This window comes from Nicotiana tomentosiformis, chromosome 1, assembly GCF_000390325.3.
Source record: "Nicotiana tomentosiformis chromosome 1, ASM39032v3, whole genome shotgun sequence".
In the NCBI taxonomy this organism is placed as follows: domain Eukaryota; kingdom Viridiplantae; phylum Streptophyta; class Magnoliopsida; order Solanales; family Solanaceae; genus Nicotiana; species Nicotiana tomentosiformis.
In genome coordinates this window covers 127371458-127388741 of record NC_090812.1, presented here as the reverse complement: position 1 = coordinate 127388741, position 17284 = coordinate 127371458, and positions in this window count along the sequence as shown.

The window sequence follows — 17284 nt, the reverse complement described above, 5'->3', positions numbered from 1 at the left end:
GGGAGAATAAGAACAGACTGAGCGCAGAACCTTGGTGTAACCCCATTACAACCGGAAAATGCTCAGACTCGCCTCCTACTGTCCTAACCCGAGTCTTAGCCCCATCATACATGTCCTTAATATCCATAATGTAGGGAACCGACACACCTTTTGCCTCCAGGCATATCCAGAGAATTTCTCTAGGAACCTTGTCATATGCTTTCTCTAGGTCAATAAATACCATGTGCAGATTCTTCTTCCTCTCTCTATATAGTTCCACCAACCTTCTAACAAGGTGTATAGCTTCTGTAGTCGAACGACCCGACATGAACCCGAACTGGTTGTCGGATATAGACACTGTCATCCTCACCCTCGCTTCAACCACCCTCTCCCACACTTTCATGGTATGACTCAGTAATTTGATACCCCTATAATTGGTACAACTCTGGATATCACCTTTGTTCTTATACAATGGAACTACCGTACTCCACCTCCACTCATCCGGCATCCTCTTCCCCTTAAAAATAATATTAAACAACCTAGTCAACCACTCCAAACCTGCTCTCCCCACACACTTCCAAAATTCCACCAGAATATCTTCTGGCCCGGTCACTCTGCCCCTACTCATCTTACGCATAGCTCCCACGACATCCTCAACCTCGATACGCCCGTAGTACCCAAAGTCATGGTGACTCTCGGAATGCTCCAATTCGCCTAACACAATATTCCGATCCCCTTCTTCATTAAGAAGTTTATGAAAGTAAGTCTGCTATCTCCTCTTAATCTGGGCATCTTCCATCAATACTCTACCATCTTCGTCCTTGATGCATCTCACTTGGTCCAAATCCCGAGCCTTCCTCTCTCTCAACTTGGCTAGCCGAAATAACTTCTTCTCCCCACCTTTTTCCCCAATTCCTCATACATATGAACATAAGCTGCAGTCTTAGCCTCTGTGACCGCCAGCTTAGCCTCCTTCCTAGCTGCCTTATACCTCTCCATGCACACTCGCCTCTCCTCCTCACCTATACTCTCCACTAACTTCAAGTACGTCGCCTTCTTTGCTTCCACTTTACCTTGGACCACTTCATTCTACCACCAGTCTCCTTTGTGCCCACCAGAGACGCCCGTCGAGACCCCTAACACCTCTCTCGCAGCCTCCCTAATACAGTCTGCTGTCACTGACCACATAGTACTCGCGTCACCACTGCTCCTCCAAGCTCCCATAGCCGACAACCGCCCCTTCCACGCTTGGGCTTTATCCTTAGTTAAGGCTCCCCACCTGATTCTCGGTCTTCCTTGAGTAAACCTTTTCCTCCTCTTTAACATAATACCAACATCCATCACCAAGAGCCTATGCTGCGTCGCGAGTATCTCACCCGGAATCACCTTGCAATCCTTGCACAACCCTCTGTCACACCTCCTGAGGAGGAGATAGTCAATCTGGGTCTTCGCCACCGCATTTTGAAAAGTAACCAAATGCCCCTCCCTCTTCCGAAAGCTAGAGTTCGCAATCACCAACCCAAAAGCCTTAGCGAAGTCCAACAATGATGTACCTCCTCCGTTCCTCTCCCCAAAACCGAAGCCTCCATGCACCTCACCATAACCACCTACAGTCGACCCAATATGCCCATTAAAATCCCTTCCTATGAATAGTTTCTCAGCAGGCGGAACCTGGCGCACAATCTCATCTAACCCTTCCCAGAAGCGTCGTTTAACCTCCTTATCTAGGCCCACATGCGGCGCATAGGCGCTAATGATGTTTAGGGTGCACTCTCCAACCACCAACTTAATAATCATCAATCTATCATTCACTCGTCTAACCTGAACTACAGACTCTCTAAGTTCCCTATCCACCAAGATGCCCACTCCATTCTTACCTTTCTGGACTCCTGAGTACCAAAGTTTATACCTGTCCACATCCCTCGCCCTCGACCCTACCCACCTTGTCTCCTGGACACACGCTATATTGACCCTCCTCTTCTGGAGGATCTTCACCAACTCTATAGATTTATCCGTCAATGTACCTACGTTCCATGACCTAATTCTCAACCTACAGACACCCTTGTTCCCTTTACCTCCCTTGCCTCCCGCCCCACCCCCTAAACCCTGCCCTACCTCCCGCCCCACCCCCGTTCCCCCCGAGGACATAACCTCACTCGACCATCCTAAACCACAACCGCTATACCTACGGCAGAGTAAGGGGAATCACTATCACACAAGGCAACAGACCAAACCAGAAGAATACAAGTTGCAACAACAGGCACACTAATACGGTAAATAAACTAGTACGAGGTAAGATGCCAGCAATTTAACTCACACAACAAAGGAAAACTGAAAAACGGGAGGTACCAACTCCCGCGAGTAGAATAGTAAATTCAAAGTAAGAACAATATAACCTGAAGTCATCCCGAGTGCCGAGAAAGGTATTGTCCACAACAGCTTTGTTTTGAAAGTTCCCGACCACTTTGCCCGAGATTCGCCGGAAAAGTTCCCTATCATCAACAGTGTAATATAAATATAGCGTAAGTCATTGATCTACTAATTTGAGTACAAAATACGAGCCTTATCTCAATGATAAGAAAGTACTAATTATGCTAATAGAAGATGTTGCCCCATGATCTAGTGGTGGCTCACCTTACTTGGATATAACTGGGTCAACAAATAGATCTCCCTCTATTAGACCTACGCAGCAAGATCATCGACTTACTCTACTTCTGCGGTAAATCCTTAGAGATTACTACTAGTACATACATACATAATAAGTAAAGCAATAGAAGTGTAAAAGTAATATACAAGTAAACCGAACTGAGATCATGAATAATAGTAATGAATATAGACAGGATATTACTATATACTGATGCTGCTATGGGAACCACTCAACTCATGTGTTGATACTACTAAGGGGACCACTCAACCAATATGATGCTCAAGGGTACCATAATATTTGATCTGAATGAAGTGCTGCTAACTTAAGGGCATAATCATACTCGAGCTAAATGAAATGTTGCTAGATCAAGAGTATAAACATAACCGAACGGAATAAAATGCTGCTAGCTCAAGAGCATAAACATACCCGAGCTGAATGAAGTGCTGCTAGCTCAATGGCATAAGCATACTCGAGCTGAATGTTATACTGCTATGTGATAATACGTGCTAAAAAGTGAAACGAATATCACAAAGAAGTAAAACATATTCTGAAGGTTGGCTGAATGATAAAGTATTCTAAATACACAAGTATCACAAAGTAATAAAATATCTTTTGAAATCTAACTGAGTGATAAAGTATGATAAACAGCTAAATAATTATCACACTAATATCAAGAAACAGCTAGAAGTATCAAATAGTGTAAAACACATGCTAGGACCCTTGCAGTCTACTATAGATATTTCAAAACTAGCTAATCTAGCTCACACTTGCTCATACACATGATCAAGATGGTATAAATGCATACAAGCAATACATATAGCATGCTTTTAATCAAAAATAAGCAAACTAAAAAATAAATCTCACTTGCCTTGAAAATGGCAAAACTTTACTTCAAACTTCTCTTGAAACCTCAAACCTTACTCACACGATCCAATAGCCGCAATCTATATAAAATTATAAATAACGGGTCTGAATTAGTATAAAAGAGTTATTTTCATAATTTTAGAAAGATTAAAACTTAAAGTAAACTTTTGGTCAACGCAAATACTAGTTTTGATCAACTCGAACAGAACCCAAAACAAAGTTCATAAACTATTTATCCATAAAAGAAGGAACTCTTATAAAAAGTCAAATTTGGTATCATTTACTAGCTTAGATAATCAAAAGTATTTTTATTTAAGTTAAAAATCCTACTTTCATCTTTTTGATTCCTTGATCGTGACAAAAAATTGATGATTGATTCAAGTTATAGTTATAGATTTGAGTGATAATCACTTACCCCATCATTGTAGATGAAAATCGCTTTGAAAAATCATTTAATCCGAGCTTTAAAAATGATGAAATAGACTCTAAATACGAAATGAAGCTATTTATACAAGTGTTAAAAATGATGTTGGTGCAATTTTGTGCAGAAAATTACCGCAGGTGCAATTTTTTATTACTGATTTTTTTACTTAAAAACCTCTCTGAACATGCCGAAACTCACTCCAAACCATCCCGGCTAGTCCAAATACCCAATATAAACTTATCCAAATATTTGAAACACGAAGAGAAATAGAACAACACAAAATGAAGACTCAAGTAACACTTAAAAATCCTAAACTTCTAATTTTCATAAAATAGTGCTGAAATATACCCGAGCCCTCAAATCCTAATCAGGATATATGTGCATGTCCAAAATAATAATACAAACTTATTAGAAACTTCAAATCATCACTCTAAGCGCGTATACCAAAATCAAGGGGTAAGATTGCTATTTTAGTCTTTTAACCTCCAAATAAAAAGATAGTATTCTAAATCCTTCTCGAGCCCTTTGAGACCCAAATCAACTATACCCGTAAGTCATAAAATACCAAATGTACTTACAAAACTATCAAATCAAGTCACTAGGTGCTAGAACCCATAACGATCGATTGAGTTAAGCTGTTACATTCCCCCTAAGTTAAGTTAGAGTCTTAAGCATGATCCTAAATAAGATTATAAATTATTACATATTTATATAATTAAATTGAAATATGGATAATAACTTCATATAATCCAAACAAGGCTTATCAAGTCATCACTATCAGATACGATCATAACCTAGCCACGCATGTACGCTCGTTACCTCGCATATACGTGACTCCTAAATCAAGCAACAAATAACAAATAGATTACCTATGGAAGAATTCCCTCCGACAAGGATAGACAAGAGACTTACCTCCGCCCAATAAGCTTAAATCGACAAACAATAACCTAACCATCCAAATCCAACTCCAAAGGACTCAAATCTAGTCTAACAACTCAATAACATCAAACAAAGACATAGGAATAAATTCCAAACAATAAAGATTCAATCTTTAATCAAATCCCCAAAAGTCAACAAAATATTAACCTAGGCCCACATGGTCAAAACCCGAATAAAGTGGTAGATCCCGACTACTCATAATTCCATGAGTCCAAATATATGATTATATTCCAGAATCGAGTCCAAATCGATACTCAAATCCCCCAAATATATTCTATTAAAGTGTAGGAAAAAATCCCAAAATTTCTCTTTCAAATTCATGTTCCAGGTGTATAAATTCATGGGGAAACAATATACATAGTCAAATCCAAGTAGAAACTACTTACCCTCTAAGTGGTGATGAGAATCTCTCCAAATATTGATTCTTACCAAGCTCTAAAATTCAAAATAATGAAAAATAGGCTAAAACACGACTTAATACCCTCCTGTCAGGCATCCTCGTACCTGCGCATACTTAGCCGCAAGTGCGACACCGCTTCAATGGAACTATACTCACATCTGCGAAAACACTTGAGCCAGCCAAAGTATGCTTCTGCACAAAAATTTCACTTCTGTGAAGCCGCCTCTACGAATACTTATATGGTTTTGCGATCGTAAAGTTGCGCAACTCCTTCGCATCTGCAAACTTCTAACCCCTCAGTGCTTCCTCGTATGTGAGACCGCTTCTGCGACTTTACACATGCGCATAAAGGTCCACAGGTTCGACACACCAATACCAGAATTGCCAATTATCACCAACATGGTCCAAAACCAATTCGAAATATACACGAGCCCCGTGGCCCCAATCCAACCATAGAAACAAGTCCAAATAGCTTATCCAAACTTATCCAGTTGCTCAAAATACCAACACTAACCTTGATCAAGAATCGACAATAAAAATCTTTCTCTTAATTTTTTAATATTCCAACTTCACCAAACATATCTGATTCATACCTAACATTTCGGGTTCCAACCAAACTTTATGCACAAGTTTCAATCAACTAAATGAACCCATACTATAACGACCCGACCAGTCGATTTGAACTCTTACATTTTGTTCTTTGATTCGAGACTTGGATTAGCTTTATATGATATATTATGACTTGCATGTATATTTGATTTTGACTTTTGAGATGTTCAAGATTGATTTGGAAGAGTAATTCTCAATTTGGAAGCTTAAAGTTGGAAGGGCTAACCAAGGTTTGATTTCTAAGCAAATGAACTTGGAATCGGGATTTATAGTTTCAAATAGGTTCGTATGGTGATTTTGGACTTGGGTGTACATACGAATTTGAATTTGGATGTTCCTAGAAGGTTTTGGCTCTGTTTGTCGAAAGTTGGCAGTTTGAAAAATTAGAGAGTTCATAGATTTGACTGGAAGTTGACTTCAGTATTATCAGACTCCTATAGAGGTTTTGATACATTGAATAGATTTATTTGGTTGATTGGAACTTGTGTTCAAAGTTTAGTTGTGATCCAAAATGTCTAAGTGTGGTGACACATTCAGCGAAGTTAGAATGTTTGAAAGTTAAGAGAATGATTTGATATTTGATTCTTGGTCTTCATGTTATTTATGGTATTTCGAGTCTTTGGATAAATTTAGTTAATATATTTGGACTTGTTGATATGATTGGACGGGGTTCCTAGGGGGCTCGGGTATATTTTGAATCATTGGTTCAGAGATTAGTTAAGATAAGGATTTGGAGTTCGATCACGGTTAACATCGGGTCAAGAGGACCTCTTTTCGGTATTTTGAGAGCACGAGTAGGTTAGTAGCATATTTTATGATTGAAATACATATATAATTTGTGTTCGGGAGGTTCCGGATGAGTTTCGGGTGCTAAAACTAAGATTTTGCAATTGCTGAATTTCTTAGTGCGACAATTTCAGAAATACCGATTATGTTCCTAAGTTCGTCCATAAATTTCAAACTTCCTTTAAAAATTCAAAATATCATATCTCTCTCATTTTAAGGTCAAATTGGGTGATTCAAAAGGCTATTTTTAGTGAAATCTTGTAAGGATTATGTTGGATGTATCAAAGATAAGTTTCGGGATCATCTAACATATGATTCAGGATGGGACAATTGCTGCATTTTGTTTCAATTGTTTCGCGATTTAGTCACTTTTTCTCACAAAGTATTGGAGCTCGGGAAGAGGCGATTTTGAGGAGATTTTCATCACTACCTTGTGGGTAAGTAATTTTTACTCATTTTTGTATTATTTTTAGAATTTACATGAATTATTAACACCCAAAATATGAAATCTTAAGATGAAATTTGGGGTCTTGACTACACATTAAGAGAGTGAATTCTGGAAATTGAGGGTCGATTTGGACTCGGTTTTAGAATTTAATTACATATTTAGAATTGATAGGTTATGGGTCATCGAGATTTGGTATTGGTTCTGAATTTCGGGTATGCGGGCCCAGGTTGACTTATGACTTTTTGGGGATTATTCAAAGCTTGAAGCTTTATTGATCGGGATTACTTCCTATGATATTAGTTGACTCCATTGGGTGATGTTTGGTTAGATTCGTGTAGGTTGGAGTGACTTCTCAAGAGATAGAGATTTTAGAGCTTTGGACTAGTCCGGATGAAGTAAGTGCCTTGCCTAACTTTGTTAGTTACTAACTTTGGAGCTTTGTTAGTTACTAACTTTGTTAAGGGAATTTTTTCTAATAAATAATATTGTTTGCTATATGAGGGGGTGGTGCATATGCAAGGTAACGAGGGTATATGCACGTGCCAGGGTTATCCATGCTCGGGTAGATTATAGGCATCATTATGCCTAGTTGAATTTTGTGATCTTCTTGACTTATGCTTTATTTGCTTCTATTGCTGAATGAGTATAATTATCCATGCTAGAAATTATATTTAAATATATGACGTCTTAAAGGAACTTGATGGACTATTCTGGAAATTGTGATATACTTGATTTGATCATAGACGTGCTTTAAATTACGAACACATATCGATATCTACCATATTTGTGCTATTTGAGCTGCTTTATTCATGTTGAGATCATGTTCAGAATCTGTTTCAATATTTGGACAAGGAAACTCTTGAATTGTTAGCTTTCCTAGTTGTAAGTTGGTTATTCTTATCTCACACGTATTGTAATATGCTTACTCATCCCTCTTGATCGTATTTATGCATCCCACCATGTTTAGTACTGATATACATATGCTTAGTAAGGATAAGTGATATTGCATGACCGGTGCATCCGTGCAGGTGAGGATGAGTGATATTGCACGATGGGTGTTTCTGTGCAGGTGAAGATATGAGATGTTAGCACGACGGTTGTTTCTATGCGATTTTATATGATACTGGCACGATGGGTATTTCCATCTAGGTGAGGATGAGAGTTCATGGCATGATGAGTGTTTCTGTGCAAGTGAGGACGAGGGACATGCATTGTATTATATTTATATTGAGTTCATGGCACGATGGGTATTTCTGTGCAAGTGAGGACGAGGGACATGCATTGTATTGTGTTTATCTTTCCCTCACATATACGTATTGTATTCCACCTTGATTGTTAACATTACTCGTGTACATTTTGCGTTGCTGTTATTGTTACTTATGCACATTCTATCTTGTCTGCTACTATTACTTACGTACATCCTATCTTGTTGTCACTATTACCTTTATGCATTATGTCTCGTTTGTTATAGTTACATTTATGCCTTCTATCTTGTTTCTTCTGGTTACATCTATGCCTTCTACCTTGTTTGTTACTGTTATTTATATGTTTTTACCTTATCTGTTGTTGTTACATCTATGCCTTCTACCTTGTCTGTTACTGTTATCTATATGCTACTACTTGGTTGTTACTGTTATCTATATATATTCTACCTAGTTCTTGTTGTTAGTTGTATGCTTTCTACCTATCTTGGACTGTTAAACATATACTTGGTGAGAATGAAATAAATGCACGAAGGGTGTTCATGTGTCATTTGTTTTGGCACATATGCATATGCTTGGTGAGGATGAGATAAATGCATGAAGGAGTCATTTAATTTGTTGATATGGTTTATATTGTAATGTTCTCTTTCTTTACTCCTTACCTTTCTCTTTCTTTATTTAACAACGGCCGATTCCCCTCCCCTTTCCTTCCCTTTGCGTCCCCATCTCCCCTCTTGTGACTACTCCAGCGACCCCCCTCTCTGCGATACCGCTGGAGTTAGGCCAGGAACCGCCAGGTAGTGTAACCCTACTTTTTGCTCTCTCTTTATCTTTCTCTTTCTCTTTCTCTTTCTCTTTCATTCCTTCACCTTCCCATCTCCTTCTCGGCATTCCCTCTCTCTCTCTGTCACGACCCAAACCGATGGGTTGCGACCGGCACCCGATGCCTTACCCAACCGAGAACTAACATAACGTATCTTTCTTATCATACTATCATGGGTAAATGGGCCAGAAGGGCCGTCATGATATAACCAGAATAAAACATAAGGGGATACTCGACATAGGATTACCCAACATGGAATACAAACTTATATATGTGACATACGGGCCTATAAGGCTGACATGATCATTTGTACACTCAAAACATAGGCCGACAAGGCCATACAAGTATCCATATACATGACATATGTTTACAAGCCTCTAAGAGTACATAAACGTCATTAAGGTCGGGACAGGCCCCCGCCATACCAATCAATACATGTCCAAATCATACTGACCAAATAGGCAACTCCGGAGCAAGTGGAGTGCACCAACACCTTCCGCTGAGCTGATATCCTACTAGGAGGACTCTCAACCTGTCTATTCGGACCTGCGGGCATGAACCGCAACGTCCCCAAGCAAAAGGGACATCAGTACAAATAAAGTATCGAGTATGTAAGGCATGAAAACAGTGTATAAATGACATGAAAAAATATGGAGTAAAGAACTCAACCTGTAACTCTGAATAGCTCTGTGAATCATGAAACATTTATAATGTCATGCATATGCGTATAAATTCCACATCATGCATAGTATATGCGTACCTAACATCATCAAGCCTTTGAGGGCATCCCATCATATCATCTCGGCCTCTATGGGCGAAATCATCAACGTATACCAGCTGATCAGGTGGTGGTGTGTATATAACGCCATAACCTTTTCTCATATCCCATATACATATAATATACGAGTATATAACACCATCTGGTCATGGGTCAATGTACATGTATAAATGAATGCAATGCATAATGAAGTAAGTCAATAAGATCTCTTGGATAAACTTTATCAATTTACATATTTTTCTAAGACCCATGAACAGATAATATAATAATAGAACATATGGGGAATCAAGAACATAGGCACTCCTAATACTTCTATGTATAAAGCCATTTACGAAAGTTATGTGTTTACTCGTTTCGTTTGTATCATATGGATCATGCCAAAAGGGAAGAAGAGATAGCCTTAACATACCTCAAGTCGTCAATGCAACCCAACAACAAGCTTATGACAACTAGCGCGCCATCCCTATAATAAAGAAATACATGTACAACTTAGATGGCGCTAGTATATCACGTATCTCAAATGAAAACTCGATTCTAAATAACACGGACTACATTTCCCCTGATTTTACTGCTCCCTCAAGCCTACTATAGGCGAGATACAAACACTATACAATCAAAAACTCAAAAACAAACCAACTACAATTCGGGACCTTCAATATAACTAAAACCCCAAATATACCATAACACACCCAATCAACAAGTTATCAATTAGCCTGAAATTACAACGACGAGCAACCGGCCCACTATCCTACCACATGTGGCATTTCTCCACGTCCTTTATCCTTCCAAACTCCATAAATTAGTAGCACAAGAGTCCAACATGAGTGGACTACAAAACATTCCGCTAAAAGTGGAATAAATCGAACTCATAGCTTCCAATCATCGTTCCGTGAGTTCTAACTATTAGGAAACGAATTTACCAACCTTCCCTGATATTTAAAACCTTAAATACAGAAAGTAGGTGTTTTCTTAACTATGAAGTACCTTCCAAAACTCGAACTACAAAGAAAAAGAGAGGCGGTATAATGATACTTACATCGTAGGGATCGTTCTAATATTATCGCTTCTTGATTTTGTACCCGAGATGTTAATCTTGCTTGGAATTTCTTGGAACAGCCTTGGAGAGCTTGAGAGTGTTTTGGGGTAAGTGTTCTCTGAATATTGATGAGATATATACGGGAAAAGATCACTTATAAGTCCACCGCCTCAATTATCCAAGCAGGTGGGTAAGCTGCCTGCTTGGCAGCTTGAGCGGTGCAATTTCGGACGCATGTATCTCTCTACTCCGATATCGTATTGACAAATGGTTTGTAGAGTTGGAAACTAGACACATGGGTCTTTAATTAAATATAAATATCTCCCTTTAACTCTCAATATATTGGGAGAAAACGGCCTCGCAACCTGGCCTATAAACCTGCCAGTTTCTCCGAAGTGTGGCGATGTGACTTGGCGACCGTACTTTAAAAAATTATATTTCTCTATCCTGATGTCGTATGAATAAATGGTTTGGACCGTTGAAGAGTAGGTTCCAAGACCTTCATTTTGGTATAAGATATGTCCCAAAATGACATCATAAACTTATGAATTTAATTTTTCAAAACGGCTCGTTACAAGACAAATCTTAACTAGATTTTTCTGTAAGTTAAATCCGATTTCTCCCCAACTTTATATTTTATATCCAAACATCATATATAGTCATATTATGACTTTACACTCATTTAAATCATGATTAAAAAGTCTCATATTCATTATACGTCACTTTGGGATGCACAGAATATAATAATTAACTCATTTGTTTTTTTCCAAGTCTCATTCATCTTAACTTATTTAAGACTTCGATAAACCTTCCTTATCCGTATAGAAGAATTTCATCTCGTCTGAAGTACGGGGTGTAACACACACACTCTCTCTCTCTCTCTCTCTCTCTCTCTCTCTCTCTCTCTCTCTCCTGCTTCTCTACTCTCGTCTCCTCTCTTCTTCATGTTCTTCATCTTCTTCTTCTTCTTCTCTCTTCTTCTACTACTCGATTCTGCTTTCTCCCCCCCTCTCTCTTGTTGCTTATCTCTCTCTTTCTTCACTGCCAACCACCCACTAGAACCCTAGCGAAAATTGACCCATGTAATTAGCATCTCCCTGCTCTCCTCTCTTCTTCTTCTTCTTCTTCTTCTTCTTCTTCTTCTTCTACTACTACTACTACTACCATACCCTTCTCCTTTCTTTCGTTAGATCGGTGAAGGCCCACATTTTCTTCCTTCGATTTTCTTCGGCTGACATGTCATACCTACCAGATGCTTTGAAGGCCCACATTTCTCCCGTTTCTTCCCTTCCTTTTTGTTTGGTACCCGTGGGCCCTCCCTTTTGTTTTCCAGTTACCTACCAGCGACATCAGAATGACAGATTATAATATTGGCAGTGACGGCACATGGATTGTTGAAAATCGACTCAGGCTGCTGCTGTAGCATCACCTTAGCACCTACTACGATCATCGAGGTTTTTTTAAAATCTTTTTGGAGTTGGTACCTCCAATCAATTTCTCTTCCTTCCTTCTAATAGTTAATTAAATTTCTAGCGATTGCTTGTTTTGTCGTGCCTTCCTTCTATTAGTTAATTATGAGGGTGTTTGGCTAAGCTTATAAGCTGGTCAAACTAAAACTGGATTATAAGCACCTTTTTTCTTATCTACGCATTTGGTAAACACCCAAGTGCTTATAATCTAAAATCAGCCATAAGTCATAAGTTGGTCATCCCCAACTTATGGCTTATCAACTTACAAGCACTTTTAGTTTAACCAAGACTTTTACTAAATTTTCCTTAATAATATTTTTTGAATTCACAAAATATTTTTCCCAAAATAGATTTTCTAACTTTCTCTTCATACTATATTCGTTATTCATCATTTTCTTTACAAAGAAATTTTTTAGTTTATAATCTTTTGCAAAGTTGTAAGGGTATTTTAGTCATTTTAATAAAAGAATAGTTTATCAGCACTTTTCTACCAAACACATCAATTACTTATTATCAGTCAGCATATTTATCCAAACACGTAAATGCTTATTTAAAAAATTAGTTTCAGCATTTCAAGCTTATCAGCTATTTACAATTAGCTAATTCAAACGGGCTCTAAATCGCACTAGTTAAGGAATAATTAGTGCTTACTTTCAGTTAGTGTCTGCTAGTTTCATCGTGCCTTCCTTTATCCTAATTTCTATCTTTACTACTTTCTCTAGTTTAACCACTATATTTACAACTCTTGCTAGATTGTTTGGATTGGATTACAACTAGCGCCTTAAGTTGTAGACTTCATTTTTTCCTAGTTTACCTTGTTGCATGTTGTAGTAGTACATGCGTAGTATCCCTTGGTTAGAGTGGCTGGGGTGAATTATGGTGGAGTGAGGTCATGTCCTCGGGTGGGGCAAGAGGTAAGGGTTCCACTAGGCTAAGAGTTGAGTCTTGGAATATTGGGACATTGACGGGGAAGTTCATAGAATTAGGGTAGATTCTCTAGAAGAGGAAGATTAATATAGCATGTGCCCATGAGATGAGATGGGTGAGTACTAAGGCACGAGATGTTAACGGGTATAAACTGTGGTATTCAGGAGGTGTTGGGGGTAAAAATGGGATAGGTATTTTAGTAGATAGGGATCTCAAGGAGCTAGTGGTTTAAGAGGAAACGATAGATTGATGGTTATTAAGCTAGTAGTCGGGGGGGCTCACTTTAAGCATGATTAGTGCTTACGCCTCATGCGGACTTGGATGAGGAGGTTAAAAGACACTTATGGGAGGATTTGGATGAGATGGTGCGAGGTATTCTGCACACCGAGAAGCTATTCATAGGAGGTGATTTTAATGGTCATATTGGGGAGACGACTAGGGGCTACGAGGATGTGCATAGCGGGTTTGGTTTTGGAGTTAAGAATGAGGGTGGTACTTCGTTGCTATATTTCACTAAATATTTTGATCTCATGGTAGCTCATTTGAGTTTCCAGAAGAGGGAGGACCATTTGGTCACGTTTCAGAGTGCGGTGACCAAGACTCAGATTGATTACTTTCTCTGCATAAAGAGTTATTGTAACGACCCGATCGATCGTTTTGAGCTTTAGTATTCTATTTGGTGGTTTGAGACTTTAAGTAGCTTCATATTATATATTATGACTTGTGTGTATGGTTGGTTTCGGGTTTTGAGCGGTTCGAGATTGATTTGGAAGAATAATTCTCATTTTAGAAGTTTTAAGTTGGAAGAGTTGACCAAGGTTTGACTTTTGGGTAAACGAACTCGGAATCGGGTTTTAATTATTCCAATAAGTTTGTATGATGATTTTGGATATGTCCACAAAGTTTGGTTAAATTCCGATGAGTTTTGGATAAGTTTGGGTTGTGTGGTGATTGTTTTCGGTTTCAACGTCGATTTGAGCATAAAGGTTATCATATTGATCCAACGGCCTTTGATTCGTGTTTCGACTAAACTATTATATCCATATCGTAATTTTGGAACCATAGCAACTTAAATCATCAAGTTTCGACATCGTATGAGGAATTTATGGTCATTTTACTAAGAATTGGGTTCCCAGATTTTTTTTTAGATTAATTACGACATTGCAACTGAATTCGTATTTAAAAATCTGCACTATTTTCAAATATTAAAACCAACATATCTCCTTCATTATAAAGTCAAATGGAGTGATTCAAAAGTCTAACTTAACTGAATTTTCACGAGGAATCCATTATAAGCATCAACAGTGAGTTTTCAGATCGTTTGGCATAAGAAACGAGGCAGAACAACTGGGCTTTTTGGCTATTAACGCTGTTGGAGTTTTTCTCATCTTGAAAGTTTGGGATTGGGAGAATTCAAGGATGTTCTTCAAGTTTCTTCCATGGGTAAGTGTTTTCTACTCATTTTTTATTATATTTCGTGATTCCATCTTCGTTTTTAGCATTTGACTGATGATTTCAAAAGAGGAATTTGGGGGTTTTGTTTAAACTTTCCTAAAGTGATTTTTTGAGTTTTGAACACCGATTCGGAGTCGGAATTGAGTGAAATTAGTATGGTTGAACTCGTAATTGAATGGATTATCGGATTATATGAGTTTTGTTGGGTTCCGAGTTACAAACCCAGGTTAGACATTTTGGTTGACTTTGGGTAAATGTGTAAAGATTCGACATTTATCGATTGGGTTTGCTGCCTATGACATTTTTTGATGATTTTGAGTTGCTTTTGGCTAGTTTCAAGCCGTTTGGAGGATGATTTGAGGGGGATGGTACTTCTAGTGTATCGATTGGGCTTGTGTGAGGTAAGTAACTTGCCTAACGTTGTGTGGGGGAAACTACCCCTTAGGATTTGGATTAATTGTGCTATTTATGTTATGTGAAGGCCGTGTACGCAAGGTGACGAGTGAGTACACGGACTATATATGGTGTTTAACCGGTTTAGATTATCTAGACTCTTTCCATACCTTTAATTGAATTGTCATAACATTTATATCTCTCATTGTTAATCTACTCTTACATGCTCTATTTGACGTTGTTAGCACTTGTTCTACCGCTTACTTCTTATTTTGCTTTTATATGCTTTAGTTGAATATATTTCCTTCCTTATTGTCTTGTTACCTCATAATTGTTGAATCACTTTTAATTGAAATTGTTATTTCGTGGAATATCATCTTGTTGAGTTATTGGTGTTAAAGTTATAATAGCCGTTATCACATTGAGGCGAAGTTGTTAATTGTTGAGATGCCTTTTCTTGTTGAGCATTCTCATTCATATTGTTATTGTTGAAATTCTTGTACATATTGTGGTTGAGCCATGGGCTATTTGTTGTAGAAATATTGGTGTTGTTGACTTTGTGGCAAGTTATGGCATATGGGCACTTGTGGCTCCAGTTGTGATATTGATACGCATGCAGTGGTATAAGGCTTGGGGTTGTTATACATGCGGTGAGATAAGGTGGGCTTGATATGCGTGTTGCTAGTAGAGGAACTACTTGAAGCCACGCGGTGAGATAAGGTGGGCTAAAACACGTGTAGCTATTTTGGGAAAAAATAATTTTCAAAACTAAATGTAAGGCTCGCACTGTGATATAATGAAAGATTGTGATTGAAATTGTAAAATATGAATACAAGGCGGTACCTCGGTTGAGATTTTCATTGTACATTCCATGTTGGAACAACTTGTTGATTTGAACAGTCATTGTTCATCCTTCAATCATTCATCCGCATTTTGATTGTGTTTGGTTATTCGTTGTTATCTTGGTGTTGGAACGATTGTGCTTTCTTGTGTGAGTCATGCATTCTATGTGATTTGTTGTGTTGCTTTAACATACCAATTTGTGCCTCCGTTATAGCTTGATGAATTGATTGTCAATATGAATTTAATTGCGTGGTGTCACTATATCATATTTTGTTGAGTTGTTGGTAATATAATGGTTTAAGTAAAAGTATTATTAACATGCTTATTTCTATGTGCATATTAAGATAGAACTCGCTATCTCACTCGGTGCCTTATTATTCTAAATGGTTATCACACTTTCACTATAATTGAGTGGTTCTCAAATTATACTCATCACCTTGTTAGATGTTTACCTTACTTAAAATTATTATCATGTTTTTATTTAACAAATTCTATATTTAATTTGTTAATTTAACTGATGTTTTGCTTTTTTTAAAAATAATACTTTTACTCAATTTATTAATTTCTAGACTAAACTCATTTGATACTCTGTTTTGTATATATTGTATATTATTTTACTTTACTTGATTTCTAAAATAAACTCATTTTTTTATTTGACATCTTACTTTATTGAAGATTGTTATTATGTTTCATGATGTTTAAATATATCTCTTGTTCATATAAATTGATATTTATCACGGTTGCAAAGTACTTGGTAGCACGTGGGCTTTGCCATGCGAAGGTGATTGTTATTGTGGGCACGAGGTGCCATATGTGTAAGATTTAGAAATTGTGGTTCATGACTTGTGGTTTATGAGGTGTGGTGCCTCGGGGTAATTCTTGTTGTAAGTCCATGCGTTGGGAACAATTTGATTATTTGAGTTATCATTCATTTTTTCCTTATTTGAGTTCATTTACATCTCATTGGTGTTCTGATTATGTCGTTTCTTTACTACCCGTTTACTACTTGCTGCCATTTTATTTTCTATTTCTTCATTGTTGGTTGTAAATTAATAATTCTTACGCCGTTGGTCTTACATTGATGTTCTTTTCATTGTTAGCTTATGTATATCTTGAATAGGGTTCTATGTCTAGTAGGTGTCTGTCACTACTCTATTGAGGTTAGGCTTGATACTTACTGCGTACCGTTGTAGTGTACTCATGCTACGCTTTTGCACATTTTTATGTAGATCCAGGTATTCTGATTGTGTTGTAGAGAGTTG